Here is a 15,163-nt window from a genome sequence, read left to right as displayed (position 1 = left end):
CCGAAACCTTCTCAGGATCCATGGAGAACCCCTCAGCGGAAATGATGTAACCTAAGAAGGTTACCTGGGATCGGTGAAATTCGCATTTCTCAAGCTTACCGAACAGCTTGTTCTCTCGTAAGCGTTGCAACACTCGTCTGACATCCAGAATGTGGGCCTCCATGGATGCAGAATATACCAAGATGTCATCCAAATAGACCACCACACACTGCTGCAACAGGTCACGGAAAACATCGTTGATGAATTCCTGGAAGACTGCGGGCGCATTGCACAACCCAAAGGGCATAACCAAGGATTCATAATGACCGGTCCTGGTGTTAAACGCGGTCTTCCACTCATCGCCCGCCTTGATCCTTACCAGGTTATATGCCGCCCTCAGGTCGAGTTTGGTAAAGACCGTGGCCCCTTTGAGGCGATCGAACAGCTCGGAAATCAAGGGTATCGGGTAAGCGTTCTTGATCGTGATGCGATTGAGACCCCTGTAATCGATGCAAGGCCTCAACTCGCCGCCCTTCTTTTTCACAAAGAAAAATCCAGCCCCTGCCGGGGACGAGGATTTGCGAATGTGTCCGCGTGAAAGCGCCTCCCTCACGTACTCCTCCATGGCCTCATTCTCCGCTACCGACAGTGGATAGACTTTGCCACGAGGAGGAACGGCACCGGATTGTAACTCTATGGCACAATCGTATGGACGGTGCGGAGGTAGGGCAACCGCGCGCACCTTATCGAATACATCCCGGTACTCTTCGTATTCAGGAGGCAACAGAGAGTCCGAGGAAGTACACAGCAACTTGACAGGCCCATGGATGCAACTAGCCCCACACTGCAGTGACCACGAGAGGATCTCGACCGATCTCCAATCGAAAGTCGGATTATGCTTCTGGAGCCAGGGGTACCCCAAGACCACCGAGTAGTGTGGAGACGAAATAACCTGGAGACAGACCGACTCTCTGTGAACAGCACCAATGGCTATCCCCACTGGAAGGGTCTCATGAGTCACGTGTGGCGGCAGAAGGGGTCTGCCGTCTATCGCCTCAAGAGCCAGTGGGGAACCTCGAGGCTGCAGAGGAATGGAATTGGCGGCAACGAACACTCTATCAATGAACAAACCACCAGCACCAGAGTCCACCAACGCCTGGGTCGTCACCGAGCCCCCGACCCAGGAGAGGACAACCGTGATCAGTGGTTTGTCAACACGGGAAACCGGGGACGAGGAGACTCCACCCAAGATCTGCCCCCGACAGGACCTCAGGTGCGAGCGTTCTCCCGGACGGTTCGGACATGCCAACCGAAAATGCCCACCGAGACCACAGTACATGCATCGGCCCTCGCGTCTCCGGAGTACCCTCTCCCCCTCAGACAGGCGAGCAAACCCCCGCTGCATGGGTTCACCCCCAGACAAGTCATCCCCAGGAGGCGTGGGAGGAGAGGGAGGCACGGGTGGGACAGCAAACGTAGGCGCCAATCTGTTAGGAGACCTCCGCAGGCTCTCCTTAAAGGAAGGTCTCTCCCTGAGTCTGGTGTCAATCAAAATCAGGAAAGAAATAAGAGACTCGAGCTCCACTGGTAGGTCCTTAGCTGCAACCTCATCCTTCAAGGCATCCGAGAGACCATGAGAGAAAGCAGCGACCAGAGCCTCATTATTCCAGCCCACCTCTGCTGCCAGGGTACGAAACTCAATGGCGTATTCAGCTACGGATCGTGAACCCTGTCTGATGGACATAAGGAGCTTCGCAGCAGAGGCAGCACGAGCCGGCACATCGAATACCTTCCGAAGAGAAGCAACAAAACCGGAAAACTCGGCAACCACCGGATTGTTGTTCTCCCATAAAGGGCTGGCCCAGGCCAAGGCCTTGTCCGAGAGCAGCGAGATCAAGAAGCCCACCCTTGATCTCTCAGTAGGAAAGGCATGTGGCAGCAACTCGAAGTAAATGCCCACCTGGTTAAGGAAACCTCGGCACTGAGTTGGCTCTCCCCCAAAGCGCTGTGGAAGGGGGGCAGAACCGGTCATACCCTGAAACACCCCAGGCGCAGCAACAGGTGTCAGGGTAGACTCTGGCGCACCAACCGGAGCGGCAGTAGGAGCGGGCCCAGGAGCGACAACCGACCCATCGGCAACGGAAGCTAAATGAGCCGTGCGTTCAAGCAGGGTTTGCAACGCCACAGCGAACCGACCCAACAGGTGATCCTGCTGATCAAGTCTGGCAACCAGCGTAGGTAGCGAGGGTGGCCCTGTACCGTCAGAATTCATGGCTTGGCCCTAATGTCATGGAACCATGAACCAGACGTACAACAAGAGATAAGTGGAAAATAAGAAGGTTTATTGAAGAGCAAGCCGTAAGCTTGAAGCTATGAAGTGATACGGGACCGGAAGTTCTGTTCTTGCATCGAATGTCAGACTTGTGTTTAGATATATGGTCGCGAACGCACTGGGTCATTTCATCTACGTACGCCAGGCCGCATGGGCATTTGATAAGGTAAACCACAAAGGACGAGTTGCATGTATGGAAATCTCTTGCTTGGTAAATTTTGCCCGAGTGGGAATGTGTAATCCTATTTCCCTTAATGACGTTGGTACACTGGGCACAATGTAGACATGGGTAGGAGCCTGTCTTGCGGGGGGCCAGAGTGGTTTGTCGTATTTGTGGTAAGGATGAGCCAACATCGGCATGTACCAATTGATCTTTGAGATTGGTGGGGCGTTTGTAGCACTTGCGGATCGGATTTCTGAACTCGGACACTTTGGGATATGATCGTTCTAATATGGACCAATGTTTTTTAATTATGTTTTGGATCTTTGATACAAAGGGATGATAGGTGGTTACGAAGGGAATGCGTGAGGGGGCTGCGGGTCTGGTGGAGCATTTTTTCCACAGACAAAATTACCCCCATAGTCTCATCAACACAGGTAGTATACCATCACATAAAAATAGAGTCCTTATTAGTAATTGCCTTTGTAGATCTTCATACTTAGTATTTAGCATATATCATAGAGCTGATAATATTATACAATATATCTAGCATATGGAATAGTATCTATAATCGCAGCGATTCCTAACAGATACGCTTCTCTAACCTAACGTCAGTACTCTCGCGATACCTTGGCAATGGCCGAGAGACGCCGGCGCAAGCGCAGAGCGGCCCCAGCTCCCTATATAAACTTATTAGCAGTGAATTTTGGCCACAATATAAATATATATATATATATATATATAAATATGGTGTCACTATCTACAGGCTCTCTGTACATAATCTTCCTCATTTCATCTGATAGATATGATCGCACTATCTTCTACAAAAGATTCTCTACCTATCTACCTATATAGTGTCAGCATATGACATTGGGACATAATATTGCACCTATATACCTGCGACTTTACAAACTCCTCTGTCGCGATAACTTTGTTGCATCTTTGTCGTTTTTTCCACATCTTAATATTCCATCTCTATAGGTTAGCCAGTGACCATACTTTATGACCATACAAGTACCATTATCTATAGCTGTAATATGGTAACCTGTACTTATTGCATATCCTATGACCATTCTCCTATATACAGGTTTCACAATAACCTTAAATACAAAGATAATGACCACTTCCACGTCTCGCCAAGTGTTACCTAACCTGCCCTCATATGGCACACCTATCTTGTGATAGCCATCTATTGAAGCGATAACATCTTGCCATGCTTTGCTTTGACAATTTTCTGTACCTACTATTGTCCATTGATGATGTACTTATGGTGTACTAAAATATGATGTACCTATTTTTTAGGCCGTGATCAAGGTCCGAGTGGACCGAAACGTTGGCCATTTGCAACTATAAATGATCCTATTTGGGATGGACAATAAATAAATGAATTAACCTTGAAATATATTGAGTGCCGTGGTCTTTATATACATATTCTGTATAGATTGGAGGCTTGCGCAGAGAAGTGGCAGATGAGGTTTAACAATGACAAATGTAAGGTTATGCACATGGGAAGGAATAATGCAAGTCACCAGTACATACTAAATGGTAAAACACTGGGTAACACTGACATGGAAAAGGACTTAGGAATTTTAGTGAACAGCAAACTAAGCTGTAGAAACCTGTGTCAGGCAGCTGCTGCCAAGGCCAACAAGTTAATGGATTGCATCAAAAGGGGCATAGATGCCTGTGATGAGAACATAGGCAAATTACTAGTCAGACCATACTTGGAGTACTGTGTACAGTTCTGGGCTCCTGTGGACAAGGCAGACATAGCAGAGCTGGAGAGGGTTCAGAGGAGGGCAACTAAAGTAATTACAGGAATGAGGAAATTACAGTACCCTGAAAGATTATCAAAATTACAGTTATTCACTTTAGAAAAAAGATGACTAAGGGGTGATCCAATAACTATGTATAAATATATCAGGTGTCAGTACAGAGATCTCTCCCATCATCTGTTTATCCCCAGGACTGTGACGAGGGGACATCCTCTGCGTCTGGAGGAAAGAAGGTTTGTACACAAACATAGAAGAGGATTCTTTACGGTAAGAGCAGTGAGACTATGGAACTCTCTGCCTGAGGAGGTGGTGATGGTGAGTACAATAAAGGAATTCAAGAGGGGCCTGGATGTATTTCTGGAATGTAATAATATTACAGGCTATAGCTACTAGAGATGGGTTGTTGATCCAGGGGGTTATTCTGATTGCCTGAGGTACTGCATGTACAAGCTTATCTACAGTCTGGTGCCATGTTCTGTCTGCCATTTATGACCACCACCTGGGACTAGTATCAGAAACTCTTATGAAAATTCACCGCCATCTCTTTATGTAAATTTGGGTGAAACTATATAGATTTACTATAAAGAACACATATGCAGTGTGGTCAATGCTTTGTTAGTGCGGTTGGGACTTTATTCATTACAAAGTCAGAAAAAATCCCTAATGAATAATAACTGCATAATGGTGATTACATAGGATTTTACCAGTGGTTCCCTTTAATTTTAAAACGTGTAATACAATTGTCACCATGGTTATGCTATATGTGAGGATAGCATAATGTACTGACAAACACCCTCATTCCAGCACTGGGTTACTTACTGGATGTCTTGCTGAAGTTTCCACAACATTGTAGGGTAAAGACCAAGACCTTGGTTCCTACAGTTTTTATCAGCTGCAGCTGAGCCCATGAGTCGTGTTCATGAACAGCGCTCTCCCTGCCCCTCGTAGCTGATTGACAGCTATCTTTCTATAGTGTGCATAGGACGAAAGCTGCTAACGAGTTCCTTCAGCGTTGGAATCAACTGCAGCTGATAAACAGTAGGAATCAAGGTCTTGGTCAATACCCTACGATGTCCTCAGATACAACATGCACCTGGGGACAGATTCCCTATAACCCCTTAAGGATTTAGCCCTATCTCACCTTAAGGACTTGCCCATTTTTTGAAAATCTGACCAGTGTCACTTTAAGGGCTGATAACTTTAAAACACTTTGACTTATCCAGGCCATTCTGAGATTGTTTTTCCATCACATATTGTACTTCATGACACTTCAAATTTACCAAAAATTTGTAAAAAAAAGTGCACATTTCCAAGTTTCAATTTCTCTACTTCTATAATACATAGTAATACCTACAAAAATAGTTATTACTTTACATTCCCCATATGTCTACTTCATGTTTGGATCATTTTGGGAATGATATTTTATTTTTTGGGGATGTTACAAGGCTTAGAAGTTTAGAAGCAAATCTTGAAATTTTTCTGAAATTTTCAAAAACCCAATTTTTAGGGACCAGTTCAGGTCTGAAGTCACTTTGGGAGACTTACATAATAGAAACCACCCAAAAATGCCCCCATTCTATAAACTACACCCCTCAAGGTATTCAAAACAGATTTTACAAACTTTGTTAACCCTTTAGGTGTTCCACAAGAATTAATGGAAAATAGAGATACAACTTCATAACTTCACTTTTTTGGCAGATTTTCCATTTTAATAATGTTTTTCCAGTTACAAAGCAAGGGTTAACAGCCAAACAAAACTCAATATTTATGGCCCTGATTCTGTAGTTTACAGAAACACCCCATATGTGGTCGTAAACAGCTGTACGGGCACACGGCAGGGCGCAGAAGGAAAGGAATGCCATACGTTTTTTGGAAGGCAGATTTTGCTGGACTGTTTTTTTTTTACACCATATCCCATTTGAAGCCCCCCCCCTAGAGTGGAAACTCCAAAAAAGTGACCCCAATTTTAGAAACTACGTGATAGGGTGGCAGTATTGTTGGTACTAGTTTAGGGTACATATGATTTTTGGTTGCTCTATATTACACTTTTTGTGAGGCAAGATAACAAGAAATAGCTGTTTTGGCACCGTTTTTATTTTTTGTTATTTACAACATTCATCTGACAGGTTAGATCATGCGGGACTGTTTTTTTTTTTACACCATGTCCCATTTGAAGCTCCACTGATGCACCCCTAGAGTAGAAACTCCATAAAAGTGACCCCATCTAAGAAACTACACCCCTCAAGGTAGATCTCACAGGCTCGTTACCGGAAGGCAGCGCAGATGCCTAAGGAAGGCATCTGCACTGCCTTCCATGCCATCGGGTCCCCCCACAGCCGCATGGGGACCCGATGGCACCGCCGACCACCGCCCGCCGGATAAGGTAAAACCGCAAACCGCAGGTCTGAATTGACCTGCGGTTTGCGGCGATCGCCATTGCGTCACATGACTTCCCCCCGTCGTTGTGACAGGATGCCCGCTGAATTATTTCAGCGGACATCCTGCACTGATTAACCCCCGCCATGCCGCAATGTAATTTTAAACTTAGGACATACCAGTACGCCCTGGGTCCTTAAGGACTCGGCAAACATGGCATACCAGTACGTCATATGTCCTTAAAGGGTTAATATTAGTATACATATTAGGTATTGTCACTTCCGTAAAAACCTGCAACAACTATAAAAATACCACATGACCTAACCCCTCAGATGACCACCATCAAAAATAAAAAAACAGTGTCAAAAAAGCCATTTTTTGTCACCTTACATCACATAAAGTGTAATAGCAAGCGAAAAAAAGTCATATGCACCCGAAAATAGTGCTAATCAAATCGTCATCTTATCCCACAAAAATGATATGCTACCTAATACAATTGCCCAAAAACTGAAAAAACTATGGCTCTCAGACTATGGAGACACTAAAACATGATTTTTTTTTGTTTAAAAAATGATATCATTGTGTAAAACTCGCATAAATTAAAAAAAGTAGCCATATTAGGTATCGCCGCGTCCGTAATAACCTTCTCTATAAAAATATCACATGAACTAACCCCTCAGATGAATACCGCAAAAAAATATAAAAACTGCGTCAAAAAAGCCATTTTTTGTCACCTTACATCACAAAAAGTGTAATAGCAAACTATGAAAAAGTCATATGCACCCCCAAAATAGTGCCAATCAAACCGTCATCACATACCACAAAAATGATACGCTACCTAAGACAATCTCCCAAAAACTGAAAAAACTATGGCTGTCAGACTATGGAGACTTTTTTTGTTTCAAAAATGATATCATTGTGTAAAACTTACATAAATAAGAAAAAGTGGACACATTAGGTATCCCCACATCCGTAAGAACCTGCTCTATAAAAATATCACATGACCTAACCTCTCAGGTGAACACCATAAAAAATAAAAAAGCAATTTTTTGTCACCTTACATCACAAAAAGTGTAATAGCAAGTGATCAAAAAGTCATATGCACCCTATAATAGTACCAATAAAACTGTCATCCCGAAAAAAATTGGCCCCTACACAAGAATTTCGCCGAAAAAAATTAAAAAAACTACGACGTACCCTCACAAAAAGTGTAATATAGAGCAACCAAAAATCATATGTACCCTAAAATAGTACCAACAAAACTGCCACCCTATCCCGTAGTTTCCGAAATGGGGTCACTTTTTTTAGCGTTTCTACTCTAGGGGTGCATCAGGGGGGCTTCAAATGGGACATGGTGTAAAAAAATCAGTCTAGCAAAATCTGCCTTCCAAAAACCATATGGCGTTCCTTTTCTTCTGCGCAATGCTGTGTGCCCGTACAGCAGTTCACAACCACATATGGGGTGTTTCTGTAAACTACAGAAGCAGGGCCATAAATATAGATTTTGTTTGGCTGTTAACCCTTGCTTAACCCCTTAAGGACCGAGGACGTACCGGTACGCCCTATTTCCCGAGTCCTTAAGGACCGAGGACGTACCGGTACGTCCTGACTTAAAATCTGAATTCCGGCGCCGCGGGGGTTAATCGAAACGGGATTTCGGCTGAAATCATTCAGCCGGCATCCCGTAACAACGCAGGGGGGGGTCATTGGACCCCCCCGTATCGGCGATCGCAGAAAACCGCAGGTCAATTCAGACCTGCGGTTTTCTGCGTTTCCGGTCCATTCGGGTGTCCTGTGACCCGATGAACCGGAAAAAGACTGCGATCGGTGGCGTAATTTTACACCACCAATCGCAGTCCGAGGATTTGCAGAGGCGGAGCTGGCCCTGGTGCTGAACGCCGCTGTCCAGGGTGCTGATTGGTGCAGGGGAGAGAGGCGCGAGATTCAAACTTCCTGCGCTCCTCTCTCCCCTCCTCTTCCTGTCCAGCACCCTGACCGTGCAGCATCGTCCAGCACCAGCTCCTGTGTCCCCCTAAATCGGCATCCATCACCCTCCTGCACCCATCGCCACCCAGGTAGGTTAGGGTCAGTGAGGGAGAGGCACCTTTAGGCAGGGATAGAAGGGAAAAGTTAGAAAAAAAAAAAAAAAAAAAAAAGCACATTTATTCCAACTTTTTTTTTTCAACTTTCAGACCCCAGACCCCCCCTGCCACTTGCCCCCCCCGCATCCCCCCCACCACCAGCCCCCCCCCCCCCCACCACCAGCCCCCCCCCCCCACCAACCCCCTCCCCCCACCACCAGACCCTTCCCCCACCACCACTTTTTTTTTTTTTCTGCGTGCGCTGACTGGCCGGCACTTTTTAGCGTCGTCCACTGTTAGCGCATCGCCCGCCCCACCACCCCACCGACCGCTGATCAGCGTTGAACCGCAGATCAGCAAGTTTGAACTTTTTTTTTTTTTTTTTTTCCTAACACTTTTTTTTGCCTGGACTTTTTAGTACGTGAACACCCGTGCCCCCACACACACGCACATAGAATAAAGGTTTACACGCACGCACATACACACGCACACACACACACCCATGGCCCGCCGGGTGTTCTCGGCCGAGGAGGCATATGCCCAGATTGCCTCCGACTCTGAGAGCCCCAGTGAGGATGAGGATGACCCCACGTTCCTTTTGTCATCCGCATCCTCCTCATCATCATCGGATGACGATGAGCCACCAAGGCAGCGGAGACGCCGCCAGGCGGAGCCAGGGGCCACACATGCTAGGGATCCTGTGGCCCACCCTAGTACGAGCCGCCCTGGGGTTCGTACTGGTTTCCCGGCCCACCAAATAAGTTCACCGGAGCCCCCTGCCGATGAACTTAGCTGGTGTCCCCCAGTGGACTTTGAGCCTGAGATTCCGGATTTCGCTGGCAATCCTGGAATCCAGATTCCCACAGTGGGGTTTACTGAAATAGACTTTTTTAGTTTTTTTTTCAGTAACCCACTGGTGAATTTGATGGTGGAGCAGACGAATCTGTACGCCCAACAGTTCGTCGCTCAAAACCCAGGCTCAGTTTTGGCTAGACCCGGTGGCTGGACGCCGGTCAGTGCAGCCGAAATGAGGACATTTTGGGGCCTCGTGCTGCATATGGGTCTAGTCCAAAAACCCAGTGTCAGGCAATACTGGAGTGGGGACGTCCTGTACCAGACCCCACTGTACAGTATGGTCATGATACGTCACCGGTTTGAGGCCATCCGGAAATGTCTGCATTATTCCGATAATGCAGCATGTCCACCCCGAGGTGATCCTGCCTATGACCGGCTGTACAAGATACGGCCGGTCATCGATCACTTTGGGGCCACATTTCAGCAGGCCTACGTACCTGGAAGGGAGGTCGCGGTTGATGAGTCTCTCGTTGCGTTCAAGGGGAGACTCAGTTTCCGCCAATACATTCCCACAAAGCGGGCGAGGTATGGCGTGAAGCTATACAAAATTTGTGAGAGTACCTCAGGGTACACTTACAAATTTCGTGTGTACGAGGGGCGAGATTCCCGGATTCAACCACCAGAATGTCCCCCCACTCTGGGTGTTACCGGGAAACTCGTGTGGGACCTTATGTACCCACTGCTGGATAAGGGTTACCACTTGTACGTGGACAACTTTTATACCAGCATTCCCTTGTTCAGGTCCCTTGCCGCCAGATCCACGTTCGCTTGTGGGACCGTGCGGAAAAATCAACGCGGCCTCCCTGCCTACCCCCTCCAGGTACCTATCCCCAGGGGTGAGACCCGTGCACTTACCAGTGGAAACCTGTTGCTGGTCAGGTATAAGGACAAGAGGGATGTCCTTATGCTGTCCACAATCCACGGTAACAGCACCACCCCAGTCCCTGTGCGAGGTACCGCGGCAACGGTCCTCAAGCCCGATTGTATCGTCGACTACAATCGGTATATGGGAGGAGTTGATCTCTCTGATCAAGTCCTCACGCCATATAACGCCATGCGCAAAACCCGGGCATGGTACAAAAAAGTTGCGGTCTACATGGTGCAGGTTGCCATGTACAACTCTTTTGTACTATCCCGAAGCGCTGGCAGCACAGGGACATTCCTCCAATTCTATGAGGCAGTCCTCAAAGACCTGATCTTTTCGGACCGGGAAAGAGCAGGCCGGAGTACCTCGGGAACTGGAGGCGCCCGGATCGTCCCTGGCCAACACTTTCCAGGTGTGGTCCCCCATACTGGAAAGAAGGGACGAACCCAAAAAAAGTGCAGAGTGTGTCACAAGAGGGGGATACGGAAGGACACCACAACTCAATGTGACACGTGCCCCGATCATCCGGGCCTCTGCATTATCGATTGCTTCAGGGAGTATCACACTTCCATGGAGTACTAAATTTTTATAATCCCCAACAGTTCACTAGAGAACATAAAACACTATGGCTCTCAGACTTTGGAGACACGAAAACAATTTTTCTTTCCCCAAAAAATATTAGTTTTAGTGCAGGCATCCTCAAACTGCGGCCCTCCAGATGTTGTAAAACTATAACTCCCAGCATGCCCAGACAACCTACAGCCATCATCAGGGCATGGTGGGAATTGTAGTTTTACAACATCTGGAGGGCCGCAGTTTTAGGATGCCTGCTTAGTGTCTCCAAAGTCTGAGAGCCATACATATTGGGCATCGTCGCGTGCGTAAAAGTCGTCGCTATAAAAATAACTTTTTACCAAACGCCTCGGATGAACGGTGTTAAAAATATAAAATAAAAACGGTGCCAAAACACCTATTTTTGGGCAAAATTTAAATTTAAATCCATTTTGCCGGTAATAAAGCAAGGGTTAACAGCCAAACAAAACTAAACATTTATTGCCCCAATTATGTAGTTTGCAGAAACACCCCATATGTGGTCGTAAATGGCTATATAGCCGCACGGCAGGGCATAGAACGAAGGGAACTCCATACGGTTTCTGGAAGGCAGATTTTGATGGACAGTTTTTTTTTTTTACACCATGTCCCATTAGAAGCCCCCCCTGATGTAGCCTAGACTAGAAACTCCAAAAAAGTGACCCCATCTAAGAAACTACACCCCTCAAGGTATTCAAAAATTACTTTACAAACTATGTTAACCCTTTAGGTGTTCCACAAAACTAAATAGCGAATGTAGAAACAATTTTAGAATTAAATTTTTTTGTTACATTGCCTCAAAAAAGAGTAATATAGAGCAACCAAAAATCTAATTTACCCCAAAAATTGTCCCAAAACAACAACCACCTTATCCCGTAGTTTCCTAGATGGGGTCACTTTTATGGAGTTTCTACTCTAGGGGTGCATCAGGGGGCTTGAAAGGGTACATGGTGTAAATAAACCAGTCCAGCAAAATCTGCCTTCCAAAAACCGTATGGCGTTCCCCTTCTTCTATGTCCTGCCGTTTAGCCAAACAGTAGTTTACGACCACATTTGGGGTGTTTTTGCAAACTACAGAATCAGGGCAACCCATTTTGAGTTTTGTTTGGCAGTTAACCCTTGTTTTACTCCTGGAAAAAACTGATTATATTGGAAAATTTTCCAAAAAATAGAAATTTCTAAATTGTTTCTCCATCTGCCATTAACTCTTGTGGAACACCTAAAGGGTTAACAAAGTTTGTAAACCCAGTTTTGAATACCTTGAGGGGTGTACTTTCTTAGATGGAGTCACTTTTTTGAAATTTCTATTCTAGGGGTGCAACAGGGGGCTTCAAATGGGACATGGTATAAACAAAACCAGTCCTGCAAAATCTGCCTTCCAAAACCCATATGGTGTTCCCCTCCTTCTATGTGCTACCGTTCGGCCAAACAGTAGTTTACGACCACATATGGGGTGTTTTTGCAAACTACAGAATCAGGGCAACCCATTTTGAGTGTTGTTTGGCAGTTAACCCTTGTTTTACTCCTGGAAAAAATTGATTATATTGGAAAATTTTCCAAAAAATAGAAATTTCAAAATTGTTTCTCCATCTGCCATTAACTCTTGTGGAACACCTAAAGGGTTAACAAAGTTTGTAAACCCAGTTTTGAATACCTTGAGGGGTGTACTTTCTTAGATGGAGTCACTTTTTTGAAATTTCTATTCTAGGGGTGCAACAGGGGGCTTCAAATGGGACATGGTATAAACAAAACCAGTCCTGCAAAATCTGCCTTCCAAAACCCATATGGTGTTCCCCTCCTTCTATGTGCTACCGTTCGGCCAAACAGTAGTTTACGACCACATATGGGGTGTTTTTGCAAACTACAGAATCAGGGCAACCCATTTTGAGTGTTGTTTGGCAGTTAACCCTTGTTTTACTCCTGGAAAAAATTGATTATATTGGAAAATTTTCCAAAAAATAGAAATTTCAAAATTGTTTCTCCATCTGCCATTAACTCTTGTGGAACACCTAAAGGGTTAACAAAGTTTGTAAACCCAGTTTTGAATACCTTGAGGGGTGTACTTTCTTAGATGGAGTCACTTTTTTGAAATTTCTATTCTAGGGGTGCAACAGGGGGCTTCAAATGGGACATGGTATAAACAAAACCAGTCCAGCAAAATCTGCCTTCCAAAACCCATATGGTGTTCCCCTCCTTCTATGTGCTCCCGTTCGGCCAAATAGTAGTTTACGACCACATATGGGGTGTTTCTGTAAACTACAGAATCAGGGCAACCCATTTTGAGTGTTGTTTGGCAGTTAACCCTTGTTTTACTCCTGGAAAAAATTGATTATATTGGAAAATTTTCCAAAAAATAGAAATTTCAAAATTGTTTCTCCATCTGCCATTAACTCTTGTGGAACACCTAAAGGGTTAACAAAGTTTGTAAACCCAGTTTTGAATACCTTGAGGGGTGTACTTTCTTAGATGGAGTCACTTTTTTGAAATTTCTATTCTAGGGGTGCAACAGGGGGCTTCAAATGGGACATGGTATAAACAAAACCAGTCCTGCAAAATCTGCCTTCCAAAACCCATATGGTGTTCCCCTCCTTCTATGTGCTACCGTTCGGCCAAACAGTAGTTTACAACCACATATGGGGTGTTTCTGCAAACTACAGAATCAGGGCAACCCATTTTGAGTGTTGTTTGGCAGTTAACCCTTGTTTTACTCCTGGAAAAAATTGATTATATTGGAAAATTTTCCAAAAAATAGAAATTTCAAAATTGTTTCTCCATCTGCCATCAACTCTTGTGGAAGACCTAAAGGGTTAATGAAGTTTGAAAAAACAGTTTTGAATACCTTGAGGGGTGTAGTTTCTAGAATGGGGTCATTTTTGGGAGGTTTCTATTATCTAAGCCTCACAATATGACTGCAAACCTGAACTGGTCCATAAAAAGTGGGATTTTGAAGATTTCTCAAAAATTTCAAAATTTGCTTCTAAACTTCTAAGCCTTGTAACATCCCCAAAAAATAAAATATCATTCCCAAAATGCTACAAACATGAAGTAGACATATGGGGAATGTAAAGTCATCACAATTTTTGGGGGTATTACTATGTATTACAGAAGTAGAGAAACTGAAACTTTGAAATTTGCTAATTTTTCAAAATTTTTGGTAAAAAATGTATTTTTTTATGCAAAAAAATTAACTTTTTTGACCCAATTTTAGCAGTGTCATGAAGTACAATATGTGACGAAAAAACAATCTCAGAACGGCCTGGGTAAGTCGAAGCGTTTTAAAGTTATGAGCACTTAAAGTGACACTGGTCAGATTTGCAAAAAATGGCCTGGTCCTTAAGGTGAAAATGAGCCTGGTCCTTAAGGGGTTAATAACTGGAAAAAATGGATTAACATGGAAAATCTGCCAAAAAAGTGAAATTCTGAAATGTCATCTCTATTTTCCATTAATTCTTGTGGTTAACAAAGTTTATAAATTCAGTTTTGTATACCTTAAGGAGTGTAGTTTCAACAATGGGGTCACTTTTATTGAGTTTTTACTCTAGGGGTGCATCAGCTGGTCAAATGTGACAGTATGGCAGCTTAAAATTATCCCAGTGAAATCTGCTTTTCAAAAACCATATGGCGTTCATTTCCTTCTGCGCAATGCCGTGTGCCCGTTCAGCAGTTCAGTATATAGGGTGTTTTTATAAACTACAGAATCAGGGCAATAAATATTGAGTTTTGTTTGGCTGTTAACCCTTGCTTTGTTAGTGGAAAATTTTTTGTTAAAATGGAAAATCTGCCCAAAAAGTGAAGTTTGGAAATTTCATCTCCATTTTCCATTAATTCTTGGTTAACAAAGTTTTCTAAATCAGTTTTGAATACCTTGAGGGGTGTAGTTTCTAAAATGGGGTCATTTTGGGGTGGTTTCTATTATGTAAGCCTCACAAAATGACTTCAGACCTGAACTGAACTAAAAAGTGTTTTTTGGAAATTTTCAGAAAAATTTCAAGATTTGCTTTTAAACTTCTAAGCCTTCTAACGTCCCCCAAAAATAAAATGGTCTTCACAAAATGATCCAAACATGTAGTAGACCAGGCATCCTCAAACTGCGGCCCTCCAGCTGTTGTAAAACTACAACTCCCAGCATGCCCGAACAGCCTACAGCTA

The sequence above is a fragment of the Bufo gargarizans genome, unplaced genomic scaffold (genome assembly GCF_014858855.1).
Source record: "Bufo gargarizans isolate SCDJY-AF-19 unplaced genomic scaffold, ASM1485885v1 original_scaffold_1406_pilon, whole genome shotgun sequence".
Taxonomy (NCBI): domain Eukaryota; kingdom Metazoa; phylum Chordata; class Amphibia; order Anura; family Bufonidae; genus Bufo; species Bufo gargarizans.
This window is presented reverse-complemented; position numbering follows the sequence as displayed.